This window comes from Rhinatrema bivittatum, chromosome 1 (assembly GCF_901001135.1).
Source record: "Rhinatrema bivittatum chromosome 1, aRhiBiv1.1, whole genome shotgun sequence".
Classification (NCBI taxonomy): Eukaryota; Metazoa; Chordata; class Amphibia; order Gymnophiona; family Rhinatrematidae; genus Rhinatrema; species Rhinatrema bivittatum.
The window spans coordinates 283,499,912-283,526,018 of NC_042615.1; the positions used below are offsets into that span (position 1 = coordinate 283,499,912).

The following is a 26,107-nucleotide window of genomic DNA, read 5'->3' on the forward strand; positions in this document are numbered from 1 at the left end:
GTTTCGCAGCCCCCACGAATACAACGAATATGGCATATATGTTGCGGATTACCAATACGTTGCAAACGAATGCACACCCCAAACAAATGTTAACTTTGATGGGTTAACACAATATTCCCTTTTTGATTCTTCATATGTAAGTGAACATACAGAATTTCACTGGATTTGCTCGCTCTTAAACTGCCAAACACAGGTTTAGCATCATTAAAATCGGATATTGCTAAGACTGTTTCAAAATCTTCCCTCAAAAGTCTGAAAATAAACCAGTTTCCTTAATTATTCTTTTTTTCTCAACAGCTTGTCTTGTCTCTTGAGTATTTTTTTTTTTTAATTAGTAGATTTCTATCTCATGGCAGCGAAATACAATGTCTGCTTTGCACATGAGTTCAAAGCAACTCAAGCACAGCGGAGCAGCAAGGATAATATAGAAAGTTAATGAATGTGGCAAAATGATACAAGCTTTCAGGACATCTAAGGTTCCTATCCCGGGCAATGTCAGAGAATATCCCAAAATGGTCTGGGCTTTCATTCAGAACTTTCTATGGACCACACCACAACTCATGGTTCCTGAGCATGGGTAGACAATGATGTGTCCGCCTGTAGCCTTGAGTTTTACTGTGCTCTGAAAACATTGTTCATAATCTGCTAACCCAGGAAAGGGCTTAAAATAAAAAACCAAACTATGGCTCCACAAACAGGAAATATATTTTTTAAATCTGAAATTTCTTGAAAATTAATGGAAAATTAATGGAAAAAAATAAGTAGCACATATTTTTGATGTCTATAATTAGTGTTCGATACATACCTAAATGAAGATCGGTCACTGATAATTTGGCTGAGACTGACAAAAAGGAATTTCTTACCTGTATATAATGCAAGCGCAGTCTCGACATGTCCCGCAGTTCTCAATGTCCTGCCCTGTCCTGTATGAGTGCCTCCTGCAACATAGGAATACATTTTTGTGTTACCCTATGAGTTGTGGGCCAAGGGAATTTACACAGAGCCCTGCCCGAGGCACTGAAACCCTGATTGCTTCTATTACTTACTTCCCATTCATCTCAGCCCGAGACGTACCAGGATGCTTACCCATTTCTGCCAATGCCCCTCAATCCGGTACCATTACCAGTGCAATGTCTTGAATAGTCTACTGTCATATATACAAAGCTCTGCCCACTCACTTTTTCTCCTGCTATTCTGGTACTAAGGACTACCAGTCCTTCAGCATCCTACTCCCCAGACAAATCTACACTACTATCCCAATTTGAAGCACTTCTTGTTATTCTAGCACTGCGATCTCTAGGGCATTGTAAACTTCTGTGCCTCTGTGTTTCATCACTGAGCCACCATCCAGCTATGATAATTCACCTCAATCCCAACTTTGCTATACCACTAGGGGAACCCTCTCCCAGTGCTGCCAGTACCAGGTAAAATTAATTTGATATACTACCTCATCATATAAAATCAAAGCAGTTCACAATAAAATACAGTAAAAACAGACATCATCAAATACAACATCAGCAGAGAAACAAAGCAAAAAAAAAAAAACCCATGCAAAATTAAAATACTGTAGACGATAAGAATACTTAAACATCTTTAGTGAACAGATAAAAGAAACTGAGACCCCATTAGATATATTACCAATTGACTATATATTACCAATTGACTATATATTCCTGAGCTATGGTTGAAGCTTTTAATTTATCTGACAGTGACTGAAAAAAAGTAGACCATGCAGATATTATACTGGATGTATCATTGTTCTGTATAATGACTGCATGAAGTGTCTTGCTGAATAAAAATGATTTTCAAAAAAAACAAAACTGAGACAACTAAATTGTAGACTATAAGTAAACTTGAACCTATAATATCACAGTGAGAGATTCTTAGAGGTAACAGTTGAAGCAGATACAATATTTTTGGCAAAATGTTTTTTTAATCAAGTCTAGCCCTACTTAAAATTATAGTGAAAGAGATTTCCATGCTTTTGTCTGATCTTTGACTCTAGTACGTAATTTTGAAAATTAAAATCATAAAGACTCGATTTCAATATTGGTCTCTGTCTGGATAAACTTATCCGGCTAACTTTGGAGATATATTCAATAGTGTAGCCACACTAACTTTAGACAACTAACTTTAGGATAGCTCTTTGACGCAACCAGACTTACTGGGAGATACATTAAGTCACAGTAATACTCTAACATGCATTAAACAGCAAATATCGCAAAATATTTTGCAAGTCCCCGCCCAATTACAATGATCTTCTTTGCGTGTAATTTGCATACATGAATAATGAAAATACATGCAAAGACGGCCATGAATAGGCAATCCTATGTAAATATTTTATTGTAGCCAACCGAAAAGATGGACAGCTGTAATAAAATAACATCTATTTCAAATGCAGTAAATGTGAGGCAGGAGACCCAGGACCGTAACATGGGTCTCGAGGATCCCGCCTCACATTTAAAGTGCTGGGCAAGTAAAAAAAAAAAAAAATGCTACAGCTCAATAATAAGTTAAGCAGGGTTCAGCGCTCACCCCTGGCTCAACCCCAGACCACCTCCCTCAAACTAAAAAAATTCAGAAAATGTAGCTGTGCAGAGATGGCCCCAGCCCCTCACCCCTCCAAAGTTCAACATTTAAAAGTAGGGTCCAGATTCCACACCCCCCCCCCCAAAGTCCAACACTACTGTAGGCCTCCTTCCCCCTTTCCCCCAAAGGTATCACAAAATGAAATAGGGTCCTGGGTCCCAGACACCCCCCACCCAAAAGGTCAGACACAAAAAAGAGGGTCCTGGGCTCTGGCTCCCGCTTCTGGCACCTCTCCCTCACTGCATATCCCCCCTCCCATGTCCCACAAAACTTAAAATAAAGTTGCAGGTCCTGCATTGGAGCTGGAATGCACCCTCGCACCTGGCCTGGTTGGTGCCATTTTTCAAAATGGCAGTGACCTTACCTTGCTCCAGCCATGTGACTAGAGTAAGGTCCAGGGATGTTTAAAGCAATGGCACAAGGATGAGGCCATTGCGTGATGGAAGGAATAACGTGATGGAAGGAATAACGTGATGGAAGGAATAAGCTGATGGATAACAAGCACCTCATGTTCTTCTGTGATCAGGGATTAGGCAGTTTATGAGCCAGAGCACTGAAGACTGCAACAATTTCAGCCAAAGAAGCTTCACTGCAAACTTTGAGTTACTCTGGAGCATCATGTTAAAGGGCTCCTAGGGCACATTCTTTTATGCTGCGGTGTTTGACCACGAGACAAAAAAACGAGCCATAGAACTGTGATTTATTTTCAGGGGAGGAGACCCACTATCGCGGCGACACCCCTGTGATTGCCTACTGCCCAGGAGGGAAGGTTAGGCCTGCCATCATAGTTGGCGATTCAATTATTAGAAATGTAGATAGCAGGGTGGCTGGTGGGCATGAGGATTGCCTGGTAACTTGCCTGCCTGGTGCGAAGGTGGCAGACCTCACGCAGCACCTAGATAGGATGATAGACAGTGCTGGGGAGGAGCCGGCTGTCGTGGTACATGTGGGCACCAACGACATAGGAAAATGTGGGAGAGAGATTCTGGAAGCCAAATTTAGGATTTTAGGTAGAAAGCTGAAATCCAGAACCTCCAGGGTGGCATTCTCTGAAATGTTTCCTGTTCCACATGCAGGTCCCCAGACGCAGGCAGAGCTCCAGAGTTTCAATGCGTGGATGAGACGATGGTGCAGGGAAGAGGGATTCAGCTTTGTAAGGAACTGGGGAAACATTTGGGGAAGGGGGAGACTTTTCTGAAAGGATGGGCTCCACCTTAACCAGAGTGGGACCAAGCTGCTGGCACTAACTTTCAAAAAGGAGATAGAGCAGCTTTTAAACTAGAACAAAGGGGGAAAGCCGACAGTCATTCAGCAGTGCATGGTTCGGAGAAATGTATCCTTGAAGGTTACTAATGAAACAGGAGAGTTAGGGCATCCTAACAAAGAAGTTCCAATGAAAGCAAACGTAGTCCATGTGCCTATATGTAAAAAATCACCTGAGCTAAAGATTTCCAAATTATCCCTAACAACTGAAAAGCAGGTTATTAATACAAACAAAAACCACACTTTGAAATGTCTGTATGCCAATGCCAGAAGTCTAAGAAGTAAGGTGGGAGAGTTAGAGTGTATAGCAGCAAATGATGAGATTGACATAATTGGCATCACAGAGACTTGGTGGAAGGAGGATAACCAATGGGACAGTGCTATATCAGGGTACAAATTATATCGCAATGATAGGGAGGATCAACTTGGTGGGGGTGTGGCACTTTATGTCTGGGAGGGTATAGAGTCCAACAGGATAAAGATCATACAAGAGACTAAATGCTCAGTAGAATCTATATGGGTAGAAATCCCATGTGTGTTGGGTAGGAGTATAGTGATAGAAGATGGGAGATTTCAATTACCAAAATATTGACTGGTTAAATGTAACATCAGGACTTGCTAAAGACATAAAGGTCCTGGATGTAATAAATGACAGCTTCATGGAGCAATTGGTTCAGGAACCAACAAGAGAGGGATCTATTTTAGCTTTAATTCTTATTGGAATGCAGGATTTGGAGAGAGAGGTAACGGTGGTGGGGCTACTTGGCAAAAGTGATCATAACATGATGAAATTTAAACTAATAACTGGAAGGGGTACAATAAGTAAATCTACAGCTCTGACACTAAACTTTCAAAAGGGAAACATTGATAAAATGAGGAAAATAGAAAAAACTGAAAGGTGCAGCTGCAAAGGTTAAAAGTGTTCAACAGGCATGGACATTGTTTTAAAATACAATCCTAGAGGCGCAGTCCAAACGTATTCCACACATTAAGAAAGGTGGAAGGAAGGCAAAATGATTACCGCCTGGGAAAAAATATCACGGCTTGATGCATCTGGCTATTGGAGTTAGCCAAATAACTTAGCAAGCTAACTCAACTCCTCCCAGTTATGCCCCTGGAATGCCCCTAATTTAGCCAGCTAATCTCTTGCTGACTAACTTCCGAGTTACCTGTCTAAATACTTTTGAATATGAACCTCATAATCTATGAATATATTATATATATATATAATATAACTTAGTGCAAATGATTCCAAACAAGTAGTCTTTTGATGCACACACAGTTGAGACTAGAAAATTTAGTTCTCTATGCTTCAACTCCAGCTGGAATTCAGGTAAAAGATCATTAAACCCATTAACCCTAAAGCATTCTACTGCTCTGTGCCCCTCAGCAAATAAGGAAACCCTTTCCTCTCGCTCTCTGCTGCTGCTGCTAATTGAATGTAAATCTCTGGCTGAAATAAAATTTGTTGAGACAGAATTGCCAAATGAAGGATAAACGCATTTCATTTTCTCTCCTGCCATTGTCTTTGGATGATGAACTGCTGCTGCAATGCTTCGGAAGTATAAGGTAGTGAGCAATTGATAAATCCAGGTTGAACACCTTGATTTTGGTTGTCCCTTTTTGGCCTGGAGGTTATACCCTCATATTTAAGGTAATAATCTATTAAAGGGACTCAGATCTTCCAAACCTGAATGGGAATTATTATCCACCTGAAATTTTCAGACAAGCATTTGAAACCTCATGAGCTCATAATCCATTTCAGGGTTTCAAGAACCTTCCTAATCTCAGGGAGTAATATACCATCTCATCACCCCACAGGCCATGGCTGAAGACCAAAACCAATGTTTTGTACCTGTTGAAACGGATTTGTTGTGACATATTACAGTAGCTCATTTTGACTTTATGTCGCGAAAGGCGTAAGCATGAGCCCTTCTTGCCATGGTGTAGTTGGCACAACCTCATGGGCAGGGCCCTAAGGTCTTCATCAATGGTGGGCGGACGAGTCTTTAGACGGGCCAGGCTACAACAAGGTCCAGGAGTCAGTGACAACAGTCAGATTGAAGAGCAGGCAAAGGTTGGAGACCAAATAAAGCTGAAGGACCAAGCAAGGCTGAGGATTGTGACTGAGGCTGAAGACGAAAGCAGGCTGAAGACTGGCTGAGGCTGAAGATGAAAACAGGCTGAAGACGAAGCAAGGTGAAGGACCTGTTTGCTAAAGCGACAAGAAAGAGTCACGGCTGGGTTTAAATATCCAGCCTTCTGATGTCATCAAGAGGCATCTGCCAGGAAGATTCCCATGGTGGGGCCTTCAAAAGGCAGCACACGTGCACACCTAAGGAGGTCCAGGCAGGATGATGGCGTTCGTGCTGCATGAGTGCGGCATCATTATTGGTGGCATCCAAGCTGCAGGTCACTGCTGCGGCCTTCAGGGTAAGTGCAGCCACTCATGGGGCCATCCTGTGAGTGGCAAATGTAACATTTTGTTTCAGTTAGCATGACATATGATGGCAGAATACACAATGTTGTCTTTATGTGGTCTTCAGCATTAGGTTTGATAAGAGTAGATCAGTGGGAATATAAGAGGCTAATCAAAGGTATCAAGTTGCTTAAAAATGTTGACTGGGTAGGTTCAGTGGGACTCGTTTCTGGAGAAGTAGGAAACTGATATCCAGTGCACATTAAAAAAAAATAGAACAGAGGTTATACCCTTTAGGCATAAATTATACAGCCCCTACAGAAAAGTATGTGCATCATATGCATACAGTATTTACATCATGCGCATTGTGATCATGTTCCATTCATATCTAATGTGCCAGCCTCCATTATTCATGATTGTCTTCCCACAGAAGACATTAGCAACTCAGGTTTTCCCATGCTAATATGCATAAAGTGTAAGGGCTGGCTAGTGCAGGGACTCTCTTCTCCCTCTCCCAACGCAACTACAAGCCTCCATGACTTCCATCCCTCTGAAGATGACAAAGGGCCTCCAGACCCATGAAACCGCCATCCTCCAAATAAAATTCTGGCCACCCGGCCTCTTCTTGCATTCCATTCCCAAACTCCCACTTACAATCAAAGATGTCCTGAGATTTTTTGCTGGCAGGAGGGAGCCATTCTGTCTTCTGGCAACGAGACCACAATCGAAATGGTGCTGCTGACACTAACTTGTGCAAAGCACAATTGGATCAGTTTTGTCAGCAGCACCAATACAAAATATCACTAAGATGGACATAAGAATTGGGGATATCTTCACTTGTGAGTGGGGATCCTTGAGGTAGATTTGTTTGTGGGGGTGAGTGGAGGGGATGCATTATAGGAGGGTGTCCACATGCTAGATTGTTTGGGGGGGGGGTGTGGAGGGGGGAGAGAGGGTTACATGAAAGGGCCAGAGGCCATATTTGTGTCTGACGAGTTTATGAGAAATAATCTAGAAGCTAGATTTTTGTTTATTGGGGGGGACAGGGGCAAGGTGTTACAGGAAATAGCACAGAGCCCAGAATTTTTGTTTGGGGAAGGTGGATGGGGGACCAGGGGGCCATTTTTATTGGGGGGGGGTGGGTGGGTGGAAGCATGGTGAGGGTGTGGAGTTTGCAAGCTTGGAAGCCTATCATTGTCTTCAGGGGAGGACTTTAGGAAGGTCTTTTGACTTACTGTTAACTTTGAGGTAGGGAATGGTTTAATTCGGCCTATTAAGGCTGCTAAAGGTAACAACACTACTTGATGTTAATGTTTCCAGCGTTAATAGGCCATTTAAAGCTGCTTAGGTTTTAACATCAGCCTTAACAACTAAAGAGGCTATTTGCATAATTTTCTTTTTTTGAGGGGGATGGGATCCTTTGCATGTGTTAGTGTCACTGTGTGGTAACATGCATGCAAACTGTTACATGGAAATTAACACTAAGGCCTTTTATTACATAGATCCCTTAATTTGACAAAGAGCATGGGGGAGGGTGGTATTATCTTTGTCTTATTTCTTCACCACTTTTGGAGGGATTGGTGGGGAGTAATCTCATAAGAATATAAAACCCACCCATTTTGAATTGCATAGTTAAAGCATGCCTATCCAACCAATTAGATTTTAGGATTTCTTGGGACCTTTCACTCATTTCTTCTGTTGTCACTTTATCTAAAAACTCATATTTATATCTCTCTCTCTCACACACACACATACCCATGGTCTGATTTTCTTAACAGGACAGAAGAGACTATTGGTAAAGGAGATTTGAGACAGTTGGGTAGATCAGTGAAAGGTTAGTTATAAATGTTTACCAGAGGGGAATTATTCTCTGCCACATACTTCCTTCAACATTAGTAATGGCAACACCTACCTGCTCACTTCCAGAACTAGTTCTGTACAGAAGCGTGAAATTAAGTGTCACACTGCCATGCAAGATTGGCACTATATATGCAAGTCCTGCCATGCCCACCCACAGTATCACTCCACATGAATTCCCCTTAACGTGATGGAAGGAATAAGCTGATGGATAACAAGCACCTCATGTTCTTCTGTGATCAGGGATTAGGCAGTTTATGAGCCAGAGCACTGAAGACTGCAACAATTTCAGCCAAAGAAGCTTCACTGCAAACTTTGAGTTACTCTGGAGCAACTGCAGGACACAAGCCAGACTACTAAGGACAGAACCTATAAAACAAAGGAGAGGAGGAAGAGATAGAAGAGAGGGAAAGAAAGGGTAAAAAGATACATACATTGAGCATGGTGGAACAGAAGAAAGAATAGAAGAAGGCTAAAAGCAGAGGGTGGAGATAGAGAACAAAGAGAGAAAAAGAGTGAGTGGAAGAACCATTTGTAACCCTGTGGATAAGGAATGATGTGCATGAAGTGAGAACCCATGTGATTGGGTCTAGGTTGCGTACCTGAGAAATCTAAGAGAAAGATCCAGAGCCTTCTCTCCGGGAGTGGGAGGTCTGGAGGAAGCCTGCAGTGTGCAGGGAGACGATGGCGGGGAGAGTGTCAGAACCAAATGACTCCTTGACAAGGCTGCTTGTACCCACGGGAAGGAGAAGGAACTTCAAAAAAAGCAACTTGAGAACCTAAAGGAAATGTCTCAAGACTGTGAATAAAGGGAGTAAAGTGCCTCGTAAGGTGCAGGATTCAGAGAAGAGCACCCCTTGCAGGCAGAAGGGATTTGCTTAAGAGAAGCAGCCAAGGAAGTGAGCTTAGCCACTCCATGCTCCCAAGAATTCTTTCCCCAAATAGCAGTAGTGGATGATGAAGTGATGACAGCAGTACTATTGCTGGAGTGAAAAGGGCATGACTTCCAAAAGTGCAGTATAGGTCCCAGTCTGTGGTGGTAAAAAGGAATCCACAGCCTGTTTGGGACAGTGTTAATTAACTGTGTGCCATGGCTAGGAACTGGGTTGTAAGTTTCGCTGTGCAGAAAAACTCGCAGTTAAACACAGGCAATCCAGGAATAACTGATGAATCCAACGGACATTGAACTTATGACTTTGCCTGCGTCCATTGATGAAAGTACCATTAGTGGAGGAAGTATGACATGCACTATTTAAAGCAAACCTGCTATGGACTTACAAATAATAGCAGCCAAGTGGGCACACCTACTTCCTCCCTGAGGATAATATTACAGGTTTTGCACACAGTTTAGCCCTGAGGAACGTACTCAATGAGTCAACATAGCAATCTAATGTCTGCCTATCTCTGATCAACCTAGTTAGACAACTCACGTAGCCGAGTCCAAAGGTCTTTACCAAGAAATACCTACACGGAGAGAAGGAAGACTGAGGTAGAAAGAAAGGATGAGAAGAAGAAGAATCAGAAGAGATAGTGAGATGGAGAAAGAGGAAAAATTGAGAAGTGGAGGCAAAGAATATGAAAGTGGTGCTGAACGAGAGCTTGCCAGAAGAAGGACAGGCGAAGCAAAGGGACAGAGACAGGAGTGAGAAGAAAAAAATAACAATAAATGGAAGGAAGAGAATTGGTGGAAGATAAAGAGATCAATAGCAATGAAAGAAATAGAGAGGAAAATACTAATGAGAAAGGGAAGCAGATACAGCTGAAAAAGAAAGGTTGAACAAAAGGAGCTAGGTAGATTTTGATGGAAGGCTAAGCAGAAAAAGTTTTAGATCTGAAGGATGAAGATGAATTGTGCCTTTATGTAATTAGTTGTAGGGTGCTGTATAAATGGCAAAACAATAATAACTTAGTAAATTTCAATAATAAATAGAAAAATAAGAAAGAAAAGATGATGGTAAAAGACACCTTATCTGCCAAATGCTGCTGGCATCTACTCTGCACAAGGAATTAGAAAATATCTAGCAGTCATCATTAGCATTACCATAGTTATAGAAAGGAACACTTGTAAGCCAGAGGAGCAGGGGAGTGTCTTGGTACTCACTCAGTGGCACATCACATTTGAGTGTTCAAAGCAAGCCAATGACCAGAGCAGAGGACAAGCATGTACGCTCCTGTGAATTCCAGAGTTAAGATGGAAATTTTAAATGCATGTTGTCAGGGATCTGCTAAGTTTGTTGGAGACTTCCCTGCAGTAAGAAGACTCCCTGTTGCTGAAAGTGCCAGGGACTCCAGGAAAATGAAGATCACGTGAGACAAAACTACCGGAGATGGGGAACATATGTGCTCTGGTGAATTAGAGCGTGGACTGAGGAACGATTTTAAAAACACGTGATTTCCCATAATCCAGAAAATAGATTAGAAGACTTTCAATGGGCAAAAAGTAAAAATCTAAGGACTCCATAAACCAAGTTGGAATTCTGGCACTGCCAGTAAATTTTACCTTAATGTCAAAGCAGGCTGGTTAGAATGTAAAAAAAAAAGTTAGAGATGCTAAATTTATAAGGCTAATGAATAGTTAAAGTGCAAGTTATCAGGACTGTTAAAGGTCTTTCCCCTGGCAATATTCAGAAGAATGAATTTACATCTCAAAACATTCATTAGTCTACTAAAGATATCCTCTGTTTTCATTTACTTTGTGGGTTTCTGTGAATGAATTTTAATTTTTACAGTATAGGCTAGTAGTCTTCTTTCTACCTGCTGTGAAAACCATAAAAGTATAGAAAGCTAGGGCTGTAAGAGAGCTCAGGAGGTCATTTAGACCACCTTCTGCCTACATGCAGGATGCACTGGACTTATATCATCCCAGACAAATGTTTCCCTAACCTGCATTTAAAATCTCCAGCAATGAATATTCTACCACCTCCTTTTGCAGAAGTGAATTTGATGTGTTATTAATTTTAGACATTCTAAATGTAATAAGATCCGTGGCGAAACAGGCGCTATTTGTGAGCGTGAGTTTTGATCACCACAGGCAGCCAAAGCTGGCACCTCCGTGGGATTAAAAAATAATTATGCAAATGATTTGCATGTACAAATTCACGCAGTTGTGAAGAAACACACGTACAGATGCGCAGTAAGGCGCTGTATAAAAAGCGGCTGCATCCGCACTGATAATCCGCACATAAAAGCAAATGTGGTGAGTGACCGGGTCTCACTTTTTAGTGAAGTTATGACCCTGGAATAGAAATGCATATCTTTCTAATAACTGTGGGCTGCAGGAAACATGGCAAATATATTAATGGGTGCTAATTCACACCTCATGCCATGACCTCTGTCACCTGCCAAACTTTCTGCTGCTGTCATCCTTTGGTGAATCCGCAGGATGTACCACAGCATCAGGAACAGCTGGACACAATCAGAAATCTCCATCATCGAAATCACCCCAGAGCAGCACGGACACACAGCCACACCACACCAATGCAAGCAATGGAATAAAATGGCTCCTAAGTTAGTGTTCTTACTTAACTCATGCCCTAACCGTGGTGCTAAAAAACCCACATTAGAAAACCCAAACTAGCATTTCTATCTTCTAGCGCGGCTCCCTGCACGGCCCATGATTAGATAATCGCCTCCTTTGCATACCATTAACATGCACTAGTGCAAAAAAAAAAAAAAGTACGTCAGTAAGTGCGTTTGTATGCACTTTTTCCCTGTGCACAAAGCCCTTATTACATCCCCGTATAGGGTTTTGTGTGGGGGAAAACAGCTTTGGCGCACCTTGTTACATTGGCCCCCGCTAACCAGGATCAATGGAAGTGTCTTCCTGGCTGTGACTGGAGATGTCTCTGCTGCTTTTCGCATTTATTTAAGGTTCCTGGTTGCCAGGGACAATTAGAGCTGTAACTAGTTATTTTAGCACCCAGGGCACACCAGCCTATTTGCACCCCGTCTACTCTTATTCACACTTCTCTCTTCCTCCAGCCCTCCATTGTGATCCCGCTGTCCTTTTTCCTTCTCTCCCTTCCAACCCAGATGGTAAGAGGGGAGGGGCACTCTTCCTGGTTTTACCTCTGCTGCCTTCCCATGTTTTCATTTTAGTCATTTTTCAGCCCTAGAGAAGCTTTGCGCCGTGGGCAGCCTACCCCTAATTATGATCCTGGGTACAGATTATCAGCCCCACCACCTCCTGCCTTGTTTTCCGGACTCTGCGTGGCTCACCGGTCCATTCCTCCTCCTTTTCTGCTTTCCCTCACTGCTGTATTTAAAATTTACTCCATTCTTTTGAAAGTTGAAAGCAGATGGCCCCCAGCTCTGTCTCCATACTTGTAAATTTCGACTTTCCAGAAATACATTTTTTTTTAAAGGCTACTCTTTCAATGGAAAACAATTTCATCTTTCTCTCTTTCTCCTTTTATAATAATGATAAATCTCTCAGCAAGCACTCTGGGCTTGTTACGTTATTGATTTGTTCTACAACAGTTGCTGTTAGTGCAGTTTTGGAGGATTTGTGCTAACAGTAAAGTAAAAAAAAAAAAAAAAAGATACAAGTAAATGTCTAGTTTATCGAACTATGGACTTAGGAGTAGCCCCTGCCCGAGCTGCCTCTTTGGCACCTTTCTTCCCTCGAAGATCTACTGTACTATTTCTCTAAATATAGTAACTATAGATTCCTGTTTGTAGTATTTCCCCTGACCTTCTCAACATAATTGTAAAATCACATGGAAGTAATGAATGCGTGTTTTATATGGAAGGGTTCTTGCAAGTTAAAACCCTAGACTTGATACATCCAAATTGGAGAACTTGAAAATGTTCTGACAGAGAGACATCAGGGAATAAAAATAATCATGGCCTATTTTATATAAATGTAACTCAGAGCCCCTGCATTTCTTGGGAAAACCAACCTGGCCACAGATAAGATTGCTTCATGGAAAAACTACCACCAGCAAAACCCCCTAAACCAACCTCCTGGTTTATCCCAGAACTAAAAAGAACCCATGGACAGCTGGAAAGAAATGAAAGAAATCAAAGTGTCAAGCCGACAGGAATAAATGCAGATGGCACCACACGGCTTACTGCAAGGCCATCACTGAAGCAAAGAGAGCCTATTGTACAAAAAACATCTCTCAAGCTGGAAATTCTGTCAGACCATCAACAAACTCCTGAATCTCCTCATTCCCTGCCCCCACCACCCACAACTAATTTCCATTGCAACAAGTTAGTTACATTCTTCAATGATAAAATTAAGAGAATCCAATTGGACCTTGACATGTCTCCAGCAGAAACCCCACCAGTAACCCAGAACAGCTTGCCAACCCAAACTCTATATTCCTTCTATCTGCTACTGTAAGAAAAGGTCAAGGTCTTGCTCTCCTTCCTCAAACCAGCTACCAGCCAGGAGGACCTCTGCCCATCCTAGCTGATCAAACAAGCCAAAATGGGCTTAACAACCCTCACCCAGACCGTCCACCCTCCTTGAAGAGAGTGACAGTAAGACCTATTGTGAAAACATGCAACCTTGACCTGAACATCCTGAAAAATTATGACCCAGTATCAAACTGTAACTCTCAAATATCTGCTTACCACAAATGCCCAAAGCCCATATCAATCTAGTTTCTGGCCATACCCCAGTACTGAAACAATCCTATTAAGCTTGGTGGATGAGATCTGGCTTTACTAAGACCATTGACAAACTGCTCTACTAATACTCCTTGACCAATCTGTGGCATTTGACACAATTGGCTACAACCTTCTCCTCACACAACTAACTGACCTAGGTTTCATAGGCCCTGCACTTGCCTGGTTCACTTAAACACACTCAATATGTTTCTTTAGGAGAAGCTCATTCTCAACCCCACCTCCTGTTCTGTGGAGTACCGCAGGGCTCTGTTGTATTTCTCACCTTATTTAATAGCTAACATAGCCCCCCCCCCTCCTAGCAGAAATCAACAGAAACTGCCAATCACACACTACTCCTATGTGGTTGATATTCATTAATTATGGACAATGCAAATTACAAGAACAATTTCCTGCCAGGAGAACATTTCTGCTGATAGACTTATGGAGTACTACCAGAACATATGAACATAAAAAATGCCATACTAGGTCAGAACAACGGTCCATCAAGCCCAGCATCCTGTCTCTGACAGTGGTCAGTCCAGCTGAGAAGTAACCAGAAATATCCCAAAGAATAGGTCCAATACTTTTTGCTCATATACAGAAATAAGCAGTGGCTTTCCAGGTTTGCATGGCAAATAGTGATTTATGGACTTTTCCTCTAGGAACGTGTCTAAACCCTTTTTAAACCCAGCTTTGCTGCTTTCACCACATTCTCTGGCAACAATCTCCACAGTTTAATTATGCACTCTGTGAAAAATACAAGGGTCCATCAGGCCCAGCATCCTGTTTCCAACAGAGGCCAAACCAGGACACAAGAACCTGGCAATTACCCAAAAACTAAGAAGACCCCATGCTACTGATGCAATTAGCAGTGGCTATTCCCTAAGTAAACTTGATTAATAGGCATTAATGGACTTCTCCTCCAAGAACTTATCCAAACCTTTTTTGAACCCATAAGAACATAAGAAAATGCCATACTGGGTTAGACCAAGGGTCCATCAAGCCCAGCGTCCTGTTTCCAACAGTGGTCAATCCAGGCCATAAGAACCTGGCAAGTACCCAAAAACTAAGTCAGTTATACTACCTGCACTAACCACATCCTCTGGCAACAAATTCCAGAGCTTTATTGTGCGTTGAGTGAAAACATAAGATTATAAAAATATAAGAACATAAGTGTGAAGAGTGCCCCTATTTCCCCCTGTAAACTTGTGCAGGAGCAGGTTGTGTTAGGATCGTGGACCCTTGGACCGGCTCAGACGACAGGTGTAATGCTGTGGAATCCCACAGGGGTCGTCGCAGCCATGAGGAGGCGCTGCGGAGAGACTTTGAAAAGGGCTTCACCACTGGAAGCCTGAGGTCCCCCCAGGAGGAGCCTGTAGGGACCTGGGCCTCTTGATCTTAGGTGGATCCTATGTGATCAAGGATCAGAAGAGTAGCCTGCCGAGGTAATCCGACGATGAGATAGCGCCCAGGAGGTCCAGAGAGACTTCACCCATGGAAGCCCGCGGTCCCCCCGGGAGGAGCCCATGAGGACCCGAGCCGCTGGGGCTTAGGAGAAACCTCCGGGCGGGTGAAGAACAAGTACCTGCGGCAGTAGAGGGAGACGAAGCTGAAGTCCAGGAACAAGCCAAGGTCAGAGCCAGAAGTCAGATGTCGGATGCCAAAACCAGGAACAGAAGCTGAAGCCAGAGTCGAAGAACGAAGCAAAGTCAGGAGCCAGGAATCAGATGTCGAATGCCAAATCCAGGGACGGAAGCTGAAGCCAGAGTCGAAGAATGAAGCAAAGTCAGGAGCCAGGAATCAGATGTCGAATGCCAAATCCAGGGACGGAAGCTGAAGCTGGAGTCGAAGAACGAAGCAAAATCAGGAGCCAGGAATCAGACGTCAGGAACAAGCAGGAACCGGGAAGCAGGAAGCACAACTCGCTACTCCGAAGAGTGAACCTCGTTGCAAGGCACTGCAACCCGGCAGCATCTGACGTCAGCAGGGGGCTGTCCTCCTGTTTCCCGCACTGGCCCCTTTAAATCAGAAGCCTCAGTGCGTGCACGCGCCTAGGGGGTGGGGCCAGCCGCAGATCGTCGTCGGCATCTCCCTCGCCTGGAGAAGGCCACAGTAGGCCGCGTTTCAGGCCTGGGTGGCTGAGGAGGAGCTCCTGCGGCCGGACCGGCCCACATGGTGAGTGAAGGTCCCGGGGCACGGCCCCGGGACCGCAACAGGTTGGATGCCTGGTCCACCTTAAATCCCTCAGAGGGAGAGAGTGGGACCCTGCTGGGCAGGGAGAGTCCTGAGGACAGGACCAGGTGGGTCATGATAACTTTGTGAGCCCAGCTGGGATCAGGAGGCTCCTATGTCTCCAGGAGAGGCAGCTCCTGTAAAACTATTCTGACCAAACCAGAGGGGACTGAATGTACACTGTCCAGTCTACAACCATGTGAGTCAACTGATTCCTGCTAAGGTAGGCTGACCAATCTTATGTTGTTGTTGATTATATAGATAAATGTGAATATTGTATTAGAAAAGGTTGGAGTCAGTGTGGTTTGCTGCTTCATCCCAGAAGCTTTGCTTGGCCATCCTCACATATAGTGTTAGAAGTGGGATTTTTTTCTAAAGCTTGGCACAGAAGAAAACCCAAGTCTTCAAGGGAGGGCTGTGATTAAAGTCTGTTTGTGGCCTGAAGTGCTGCCAGGGCTGAGGAAGCACTGGTAGTTGGAAGCTTACTGGCTAGTAGAAAAGCACAGAAGGAAAAAAAATGAAAACTCTTAAACCAGAGAGTTGTGTGTGGGGCCTGGAGGCAGGTTATGGTTTTTTTTTTTCTTTACAAACTAAGGAGAAAAGCTCCATCTGAAAATAAAACTGTAATATTCGGTAAAGTCAGTGCCAATGAGGTGGTAGTTTTTTTTCACTTTTGTGTTCCCTTTAAAAGAAAACCACACAGGACAAAGCAGTAGGTTGTAGCCCAGGCAGAAAGTGAAACTGCTAGCAAGTGCAGAAACAAGAGGTGGTGTGGTCTCTGTACCAGACTGAAGAGGCCCGAGGCAGGGCCAATACTACCAAAAAACTTGGTCTGGATCCAGTGGGAGCACTGCAGTGCAGGCCGTGTACTTCTGCATTGTGGGAGTTCCTCAGTCTCAACAGCCAGCTGAGAGGGGGAACATGAGACCGGAGGTGTGGCAGATGGAAAGGCCACATAGATGCCGTAGATGCCCAGAGATAGGAAGGCAGAATTAAATGGCTACAACTGATAATTACAGTAGATTGCAGGCAGAGATGGCCCAAGTAGAGAGGGAGCTAAGGTAACTTGCCAGAGAACAGTATGTTAGTGAGTGAAGTGAGAAAAACTGCCAGCCTGCCAGAAGTGAAGCCAGGCAAGACTGTAGGGCTCTTGAAATCTGAAGATTTCAAGAACCCTACAGCCATTTCAATTATGTGACTGGTGCTTGACCCTTCAAAAAGACTCCATTCCAGAAGGAGTGGAAAGCAGCAATGGGGCTGAAGCCAAAATAGACCCTGAGTGGCAAGAGCCAACTGGGGGAATAGGTAATACAGACTGCCCAGAAGGAGCAGTGTTGAATGGCCTGAGGAAGGCAGCAAGAAGAATCCTGAGTGGGGCACTGCAGGGAGACCTGAGGATGGCCCCACAGAAAGCCCAGAGAGAGGTGCTGTAGGGTCCCCAAAAGCCAAAGAAAGCCCAGAGACAGGAGTTGTGAAGAGTCCTGAAAGTGGGAACATGAAGTTTCCAGAAGGAGGCAAACCTAAATGGCCTGCTAGGTGCAGCACTGTTGAGCCTATGGAAGGCAGCAGGACAGAGCCAGCTGAAAGGCCTCAGAGGCCATGGAGACCCAGCACGAAGGGCTACAAATATGACAGATGGAAGTGCTATGGTGAGTAGGGATGTGCATTCGTTTGCAATGAAATAGGAAATAGAGACGATATTTCCTATTTTGTTGCATTTCAGGGGGGCCAATGAAATGATAAGAAAACCCACAAAATTTCATGTGGTTTTCTTATCGTTTTTTTGGGGGGGGGGGGAATGGCACGGGCACATTAAAAAAAAAACCAAAACCACCCCAACCCTTCAAATTTAATTAATTGCAACTCTCCACTCTCCCGACCCCCCAAGACTTGCCCGATTCCCCCCCAAGACTTACCGAAAGTTCCAGTGGTCCAGCGAGGACCTGGGAGCGATCTCTCCCTCTCGGGCTGTCAGCTGCCACTAATCAAAATGGTGCTGGCCGTCCATTGCGCCTACCATATGACAGAGGCCGTCCAATGACACCGATAGCCCCATCACATGGTAAGGGCAAAGGGCCACCAGCGCCATTTTGTTTACTGGCAGCTGACGGCCCCAGAGTGGTAGATCGCTCCCGGGACACCGGCTGGACCACCAGGGACTTTCGGAAAGTTTGGGGGGGGGGGGGTCAGGAGAGTGGGGGAGTGGGTTGTAATTAATTAAATTGAAGGGTTGGGGTGAGTTTCGGTTTTCATTTTGGGGCAGCCAAAATCAAATTGGCCCGAACCGCGGGAAAACAAAATTTCCCACAGCGGGCCAATAACAAAAGCCGAACCAAAAGGTTTGGCTGAATCACATCTCTAATGGTGAGCCCAGAGAGGGATACCATAGAGACCCCAGCGAGAGGTGCTACAGAGGAGCCAATGTGTAACCCTGTCGAGGAGACAGCGAGAGCCACAATGCAGTTGCCAGAGGGTGTTGATCGTGATGGTGCAGAGGAGGCACAAGTCACTTCAGAGATGAGTGAAGAGTACTCACCACATGTCCCACAGCCAGTCCAAGGAGTCCTGCTGGGGTGGAAGTGGAAACCAGAGCTACAGATGGACTCATATAAAGGTCTGTGGGTGTTCACTGGGCAAGGGTCGCAGTGGATGATACTAACAATATTTTCGAGGGTAACCCTAATGTGTATGGGTGAGTCTGACCGTAGTTTCCCAAATCCAAGCTTAACTGGTGTCAGGCCAGATGAAGGGGAGTAAGGTGTGTGGTACTTCCCTGGATGGGATCCAAGGGGAAGTAATAACAGACTGATGGGTCCAAGATGAGGGGTGGGGGAATATGTGACACAGTGCCCCTATTGTCCCCTTTAAACCTTTGCAGGACCAAGCTGGATGCCTGGTTCACCTTAAATCCCACAGAGGGAGAGAGCTCTGTGAGTGGGATCCTGCTGGACAGGGAATGTCCTGAGGGCAGGACCAGCTGGGGCACGATAAGTATGCATCAGTAAACGTGGTTTACTGCTGAGATCAGGAGGCTCCTATGTCTCCAGGAGAGGCAGTTCCTGTAAAACTATTCTGACCAAACCAGAAGGGATTGAATGTACACTGTCCAGAGGGAAGACAGTCTACAACCCTGTGAGTAAGCTGAATAACTGCTAAGGTAGGCAGTCCACTCTTCTGTTGTTGTTGATTATATGAATAAAAGTAAATATTGCATTAGAAAAGGCTGGAGTCAGCGTGGTTTACTGCTCCAGCCCAGAAGCTTTGCTTGGCTATCCTCACAACTACCTATTAGCTTTATGGAGTGCCCCTTAGTTCTAGTACTATGGGAAAGAGTAAATAACCATTCACTATTTTCCATTTCTACTCCACTCATTATTTTATAGACCTCTATCATATTTCCTCTCAGCCATCTCTTCTCCAGACTGAAGAGCCCTAAACTGTTTAGCTTAATCTCATACATCACATTTATCATCTTTTCTAGTTCCATTATATCTGTTTTGAGATGGGGCATCCAGAACTGCACACACTACTACTTCTGTTTTCCATTTCTTTCTTAATAAGACTATTTGCTTTTTTGACCACTGCCACACACTGAGCCAAGGTTCTCCAAGTACTGTCCACAGCAATTGAAGATCCTTTTCCTGGATGCTGATGACTAATACAGAACCCAGTATCATATACCTATAGTTTGGATTTTTCTTTCTTATATGCATTACTTTGCATTAGTCCAAATTAAATTTCATCTACCATTTAGACTCCCAATCCCTTAATCTTGCAAGGTTACATAGAAACATAGAAATGACGGCAGAAGAAGACCGAATGGCCCATCCAGTCTGCCCAGCAAGCCTCACACATTTTTTCTCTCATTCTTATCTGTTTCTCTTAGCTCCTTGTTCTATTCCTATTCCACCCCCACCATTAATGTAGAGAGCAGTGATGGAGCTGCATCCAAGTGAAATATCTAGCTTGATTAGTTAGGGGTAGTAGGGGGCAGTAACCTCCGCGATAAGCAAGCTACACCCATGCTTATTTGTTTTACCTAGACTATGTTGTACAGCCCTTGTTGGTTTTTTTTTTCTTCTCCCCTGCCGTTGAAGCAGAGAGCCATGCTGGATATGCATTGAAAGTGACGTATCAGGCACATTTGGTTTGGGGTAGTAACCGCCGTAACAAGCCAGCTACTCCTCGCTTTGTGATTGCGAATCCTTTATTTCTTCACCCCTGTCGTTGAAGCTATGCAGGATATGCGTGAGGCATCAGTTTTTTGTTTTTGTTTTTTTTTTTTTCCCCTGCCGTTGAAGCAGAGAGCTATGCTGGAAATGCGTGATGTATCAGTCTTTCTCCCATGCCGATGAAGCAGAGAACCATGCTGGATATGCATGGAAAGTGAAGTATCAGGCACATTTGGTTTGGGGTAGTAACCGCCGTAACAAGCCAGCTACTCCCCGCTTTTTGAGTGCAAACCCTTTTTCTTCTCCCTTGCCGTTGTAGCAGAGAGCTCTGCTGGATGTGTGAAGTATCAGTTATTCTTCTCCCCTGTCATTGAAGCAGAGAGCTATGCTGTATATGCATTGAAAGTGAAGTATCAGGCATATTTGGTTTGGGGTAGTAACCGCCGTAACAAGCCAGCTACTCCCCTCTTTGTGAGTGCAAATCCTTTTTTCCATTACCTCTTGCTGTTGAAGCTTAGAGTGATGTAGGAGTCACAGTAAGCATGTGTATGTTTATTTAATAAGGGTATTGTGTCAATAGCCATCATTCTGGCGAGTCACCCACTCTTCATTGGCGGCCTCTTGACTTTATGGATCCGCAGTGTTTATCCCACGCCCCTTTGAAGTCTTTCACAGTTCTGGTCTTCACCACTTCCTCCGGAAGGGCATTCCAGGCATCCACCACCCTCTCCGTGAAGAAATACTTTCTGACATTGGTTCTGAATCTTCCTCCCTGGAGCCTCAAATCGTGACCCCTGGTTCTACTGATTATTTTCCTACGGAAGAGGTTTGTCATTGTTTTTGGATCATTAAAACCTTTCAAGTATCTGAAAGTCTGTATCATATCACCTCTGCTCCTCCTTTCCTCCAGGGTGTACATATTTAGATTCTTCAATCTCTCCTCGTACGTCATCCGATGAAGATCCTCCACCTTCCTGGTCGCCCTTCTCTGTACCGCTTCCATCTTGTCTTTGTCTTTTTGTAGATATGGTCTCCAGAACTGAACACAGTACTCCAGGTGAGGCCTCACCAAGGACCTGTACAAGGGAATAATCACTTCCCTTTTCTTACTCGATATTCCTCTCTCTATGCAGCCCAGCATTCTTCTGGCTTTTGCTATCGCCTTGTCGCATTGTTTCGCTGTCTTCACATCATTAGACACTATCACCCCAAGGTCCCTCTCCTGCTCCGTGCACATCAGCCTTTCCCCTCCCCCATCGAGTACAGTTCATTCGGATTTCCACTCCCCATATGCATGACTTTGCACTTCTTGGCATTGAATCTCAGCTGCCATATCTTCGACCACTCTTCCAGTTTCCTTAGATCCCGTCTCATTCTCTCCACTCCTTCCGGCGTGTCCACTCTGTTGCAGATCTTAGTGTCATCCGCAAAAAGACAAACCTTACCTTCTATCCCGTCCGCAATGTCGCTCACAAAGATATTGAACAGGACCGGTCCCAACACCGATCCTTGCGGTACACCACTTAAAACCGCTCTCTCTTCAGAGAAGGCTCCATTTACCATCACACATTGTCTTCTGTCCGTCAACCAATTTGCAATCCAGGTCACCACCTCGGCACTCACTCCCAAGCTTCTCGTTTTATTCACCAGTCTCCTGTGCGGAACCGTATCAAAAGCTTTGCTGAAATCCAAGTAGATGACATCTAGTGCTCTTCCTTGATCCAATTCTTTGGTTACCCAGTCAAAAAAGTCAATCAAATTTGTCTGACAGGATCTTCCCCTGGTGAATCCATGCTGCCTCTGGTCCATCAATTCTCCAGACTGTAGATAGTTCACTATTCTCTCTTTCAGCAGTGACTCCATTACTTTTCCCACCACCGAAGTGAGGCTAACCGGTCTGTAGTTGCCTGCCTCTTCCCTGTTCCCACTCTTGTGAAGCGGGACCACCACTGCTCTTCTCCAATCACTCGGCACCACTCCTGTTTCTAGGGATCTATTGAACAGGTCACACAGCGGACCCGCCAGAACATCTCTGAGCTCCCTCAATATCCTTGGATGAATCCCATCAGGCCCCATGGCTTTGTCCACTTTCAGGTTCTTTAGTTCTTCCCACACATTTTCTACTGTAAAAGGATTTTCATCTATTCCCCTTCCCTCCAGTTTCTTGTTGTTTAGAGATGGTCCTTCTCCAGGGTCTTCTTTAGTGAACACAGAGCTGAAGTATTCGTTTAATATTTCTGCCATTTCTTCGTCTCTCTCCACACATTGATCATTACCACCTTTCAATTTCACTATACCACTTTGGACCTTTCTCTTTTCGCTGATGTATCTGAAAAATGTTTTGTCACCATTTTTTATCTCCTTGGCAATCCTCTCTTCTGCTTGACTCTTTGCCAACTTGATTAATTTCTTTGTCTCCCTCAGTTGATACAAATATTCTTCTTTGTGCTCCTCCCTTTGGGATCCTTTATATTTCTTGAATGCTGTTCTTTTAGCTTTAATTTTGTCAGCCACCTCCTTTGAGAACCAGATAGGTTTCAGTTTGCTTTTGCTTTTGCCTTTGCTTTGCTTTGCTTTTGCTTTTCTTTACATTTCTAACATTCCTCACAATAAACTTGTGATTTAACTACTTTGAATAATGTTGGACCCCCCCCCCCTACATACACACACTTACTCCCCTTGCCAGATACTTTATAAATATGTTTAAAAATACCAGTCTCAGTATAGTTCCCCAGGGCACTCCACTATTTACCATTCTTCATTGAGAGAAATAACCATTTATTACTACTTTCTGTTTCCTATCATTTAACCAGTCACCAATCCACAATAGGATATTTCCTCCTATCCCATGACCTTAATTTCCTGATGAGTTTCTCATGAGGGACTTTGTCAAACACCTTTTGAAAATCCAGATACACTATTAACAATCAACTGACCGTTGTCCACATGTTGATTAACCACTTCAAAAAAAAAAAATCTAACAGATTTGTAAGACAAGACTTCTCTTTGCTAAATCCATGTTGGCTTTATCCCATTGATTTGTCTATGCAGATGGCCAATAATTTTGTTCTTCAGAATAACTTCTACCATTTTGCCTAGCATCGATGTCAAGCTCACCAGTCTGTAATTTCCTGGATCACCCATCTAACCCTTTTTAAAAATAAGCATTAGGTTGTCTACCCTCCAATCCTCAGGTGTCATAACTGATTTGAATGAGAAGTTAGAGATTACTATTAATAAGTCTGCAATTTCATTTTTCAGTTCTTTCAGAACTCTGTTTGGTTTAATTGAGTTTATTATATTTTGATAAATTGCCTATCTTTGAAAATCATCAAAGCAATGTACATTTTAAAAAACAAATCAGAATACAGGATATATAAAAGCAGCACAAAACATTCTAAATTAAACAAATTATAATGTGACATATACAAACTATAAAGTTATGAAAAACAGAACAAAATATTATAAAAGCAAAACTAAACTAATAATCATAAAAGCTTAAAAATAAAACAGAAACAGTACTAAAATAACTAATAAAGATCTAAAACTCAAGTACTACATTACAGTTGAACTATAAACTCAGGGGTTTATACCATTTGGTCCTGTGATTGGCTGTATGTCAATTTGTTCTATTACCAGTATATTTTTCATATGTTTCAGTTTCTTTTAAATCGTCACCCTCAAAGAAGGTTTCTGGCCTAGGTATCTCCCAGATGCCCTCCTCAATAAAGGCTGATGCTTTTAATTTTTCTGCTGTAGCCTTGTCTTCTCTGAGAGACCCTTTTACCCCCTTGGTAATCTAGCATTCTATCTAAATCCCTCAGAATATGCTTGAAAAAGATTTTATTTTTAATTTTTGCCTCTCTGGTAATCTTTTTATTTTTCAAATTCTCTTTTGGCCTGCCTTATTAATGCTTTACATCTAGTTTGCCAGTGTTTATCCTCTTTCCTATTTTTTTCATTTGGATTCACTTTTCTGTTTCTGAAAGATGTCCTTTTGGCTTTAATAGTCCCTTTCACCTCATCCTTTAGCAATGCTAGCAGTTGTTTGGTCTTATTTCTACCTTTCCTACCTGATTTTATTTTGTTTATAGATCTAGTGTTGGTTTCAGTTTTTGTATGACCTATTGAGTGTTGAACTGTGGATGCTAGAATACATGAGTGATCACTTGTAACTGGAAGTTATATAGTGTGAAGGAGAAGTGTAAACTATATTTGAATACATCAGCTTTTGTGTTTGAGAATTGATTGTATATAGTAAAGCTATGGAGGTCAATGTGTATTCAGTGAGTCCTGCTTCCTAATGTAGGAGTGTGGTATGCCAATACTTTATTGTATGTATCTGTTGTTATATATGTCATCCTCTGGATCAATAGATCCATGGATGTGTGAGGCATATAGAGTAGCTAAGTGCTGCACACATGTAAAAGCATTTACATGCATCCCACACACCTTATAAATGTGTGAGGGGAGGTGTGATAAATTGGATGTGTGAGAGAAAGGATGTAAAGTTGTGTCTGTTATGTATCTGTTCAGCTGTTTATGTGATTGGCTTATGCAGCTAATGTATATTTATTGATTATGATTAGATTCCTGTGCTTATATTTATTATTATGGTACTAACGAAAAATGCCCAGCATTGCTCAGGTTGTCTGGTCCATTACAGCTATAAACTTTAAAATCGAACAAAATGAAAACGGCAAATATTGTTCTTTTTTTGTTAATTAACAGCAAGCATATAGAAACTTAGGGAACTTCTTCATAAACTACATTGACAATATATTAGACATCTCTCTTTGCCCAACTCTAGAGAGCGCTAAATAGCAACTGTTATGGAAGAAGATAAAGCACTGGCTCCTGTACAGATTCCTGGGCATTGCGCTATTTACCATCCTCCATTGAGAGAACTGACCAGTTAGTCTTACTCTGTGCTTCCTCTCTTTTAACCAGTTCACAATCCACGACAGTGGCATAGCCATGGGTGGATGTGGGCAAGCCAGCCATAGCCCGCACCCTTAGGGCTCAAGCTCACGTAATCAGGGCTGCTCGACACCGGAAGAAGAGGCCTGCAGGATGGCCACCATGATTCCCAAAGAAGGAGAAAGCCCATTGACCTCATCCCAAAGTGGCTGAAGAAGGGCTCTGGCAGAAGATGCCCTGTGTATATATGTGTGTGTGAGTGGAAGCCTGTGAATGTGTGCATGGTATGTTTGTGTGTGCCTGTGTGCGACAGCCTGAAAGGGCTTTGCAGATAGTATATCTTCTTTACACAATGCACCTTCCACTGTTCAGGGTACCACCTTTTGGCCACAGTCAGACATGACAGTGTGACCGACCAACATAAGCCTTTTATATACAGTATATAATGTATATAGATAGATAGATTTGTATTGTATTTATGTACACTGGGAACATTTTTTGAAATGATAAAGCAGTTTTTAAATAAGAATTGATGAGGAGGTTGATGAAAATAAATGGAGACTTAAAATAGAATAAAAGAGATGCCAAGGATGCTGTATAATCTAATATGTGCATTAGAGTTGGTTAAAGCTGTTTGAAAAGGCTAGGGCTACTTTCCCTGACAGGAAAAGACGCTACATCAGAAGATAAGGACCAGACTCTTGGCATTTAAATACAGTAAAGATACTCCACAGTCTTTTGTTGATACCTGGAACTCAGATCTAGAGTTAGAGCTGGATGGAAAAACCTGGAGGTATATTTGGTCTTCTGCTTTTCACCTTTCTGTCTTTACCAGGAGGGTAGAGTTAATGGTCAAATTACTCCATAGACCCTATTGTACCCCTGCCTTTTATGCAAGGAGCTTTCCAGATGCCAGTTCGACCTGTTGGAAGGATTGTAGGGATGTTGGTACGTATATTCACACGTAGTGGCATTGCCAAGTTATATGGCATTTTTGTTCCCGGGTGGCGCAGGAAATAGCTGACATTCTAGGTTTCCC

At 43.2% G+C, this 26,107-nt stretch overlaps 1 protein-coding gene and 1 long non-coding RNA gene across 2 annotated transcripts in view; one reads left to right on the plus strand and one right to left on the minus strand.

Moving 5' to 3' along the window:
- Positions 1-930, minus strand: part of LOC115087999 — a 270,678-nt gene extending 269,748 nt beyond the window's left edge. Inside the window, exon 1 of the long non-coding RNA XR_003855686.1 lies at positions 864-930. This is a non-coding gene — a long non-coding RNA (uncharacterized LOC115087999). The remainder of the gene's footprint in view (positions 1-863) is intronic.
- LOC115087992 (dedicator of cytokinesis protein 2-like) overlaps positions 1-26,107 on the plus strand; it is a 1,829,205-nt gene that overhangs the window by 983,733 nt on the left and 819,365 nt on the right. The gene's annotated exons all lie outside the window — the stretch shown is intronic.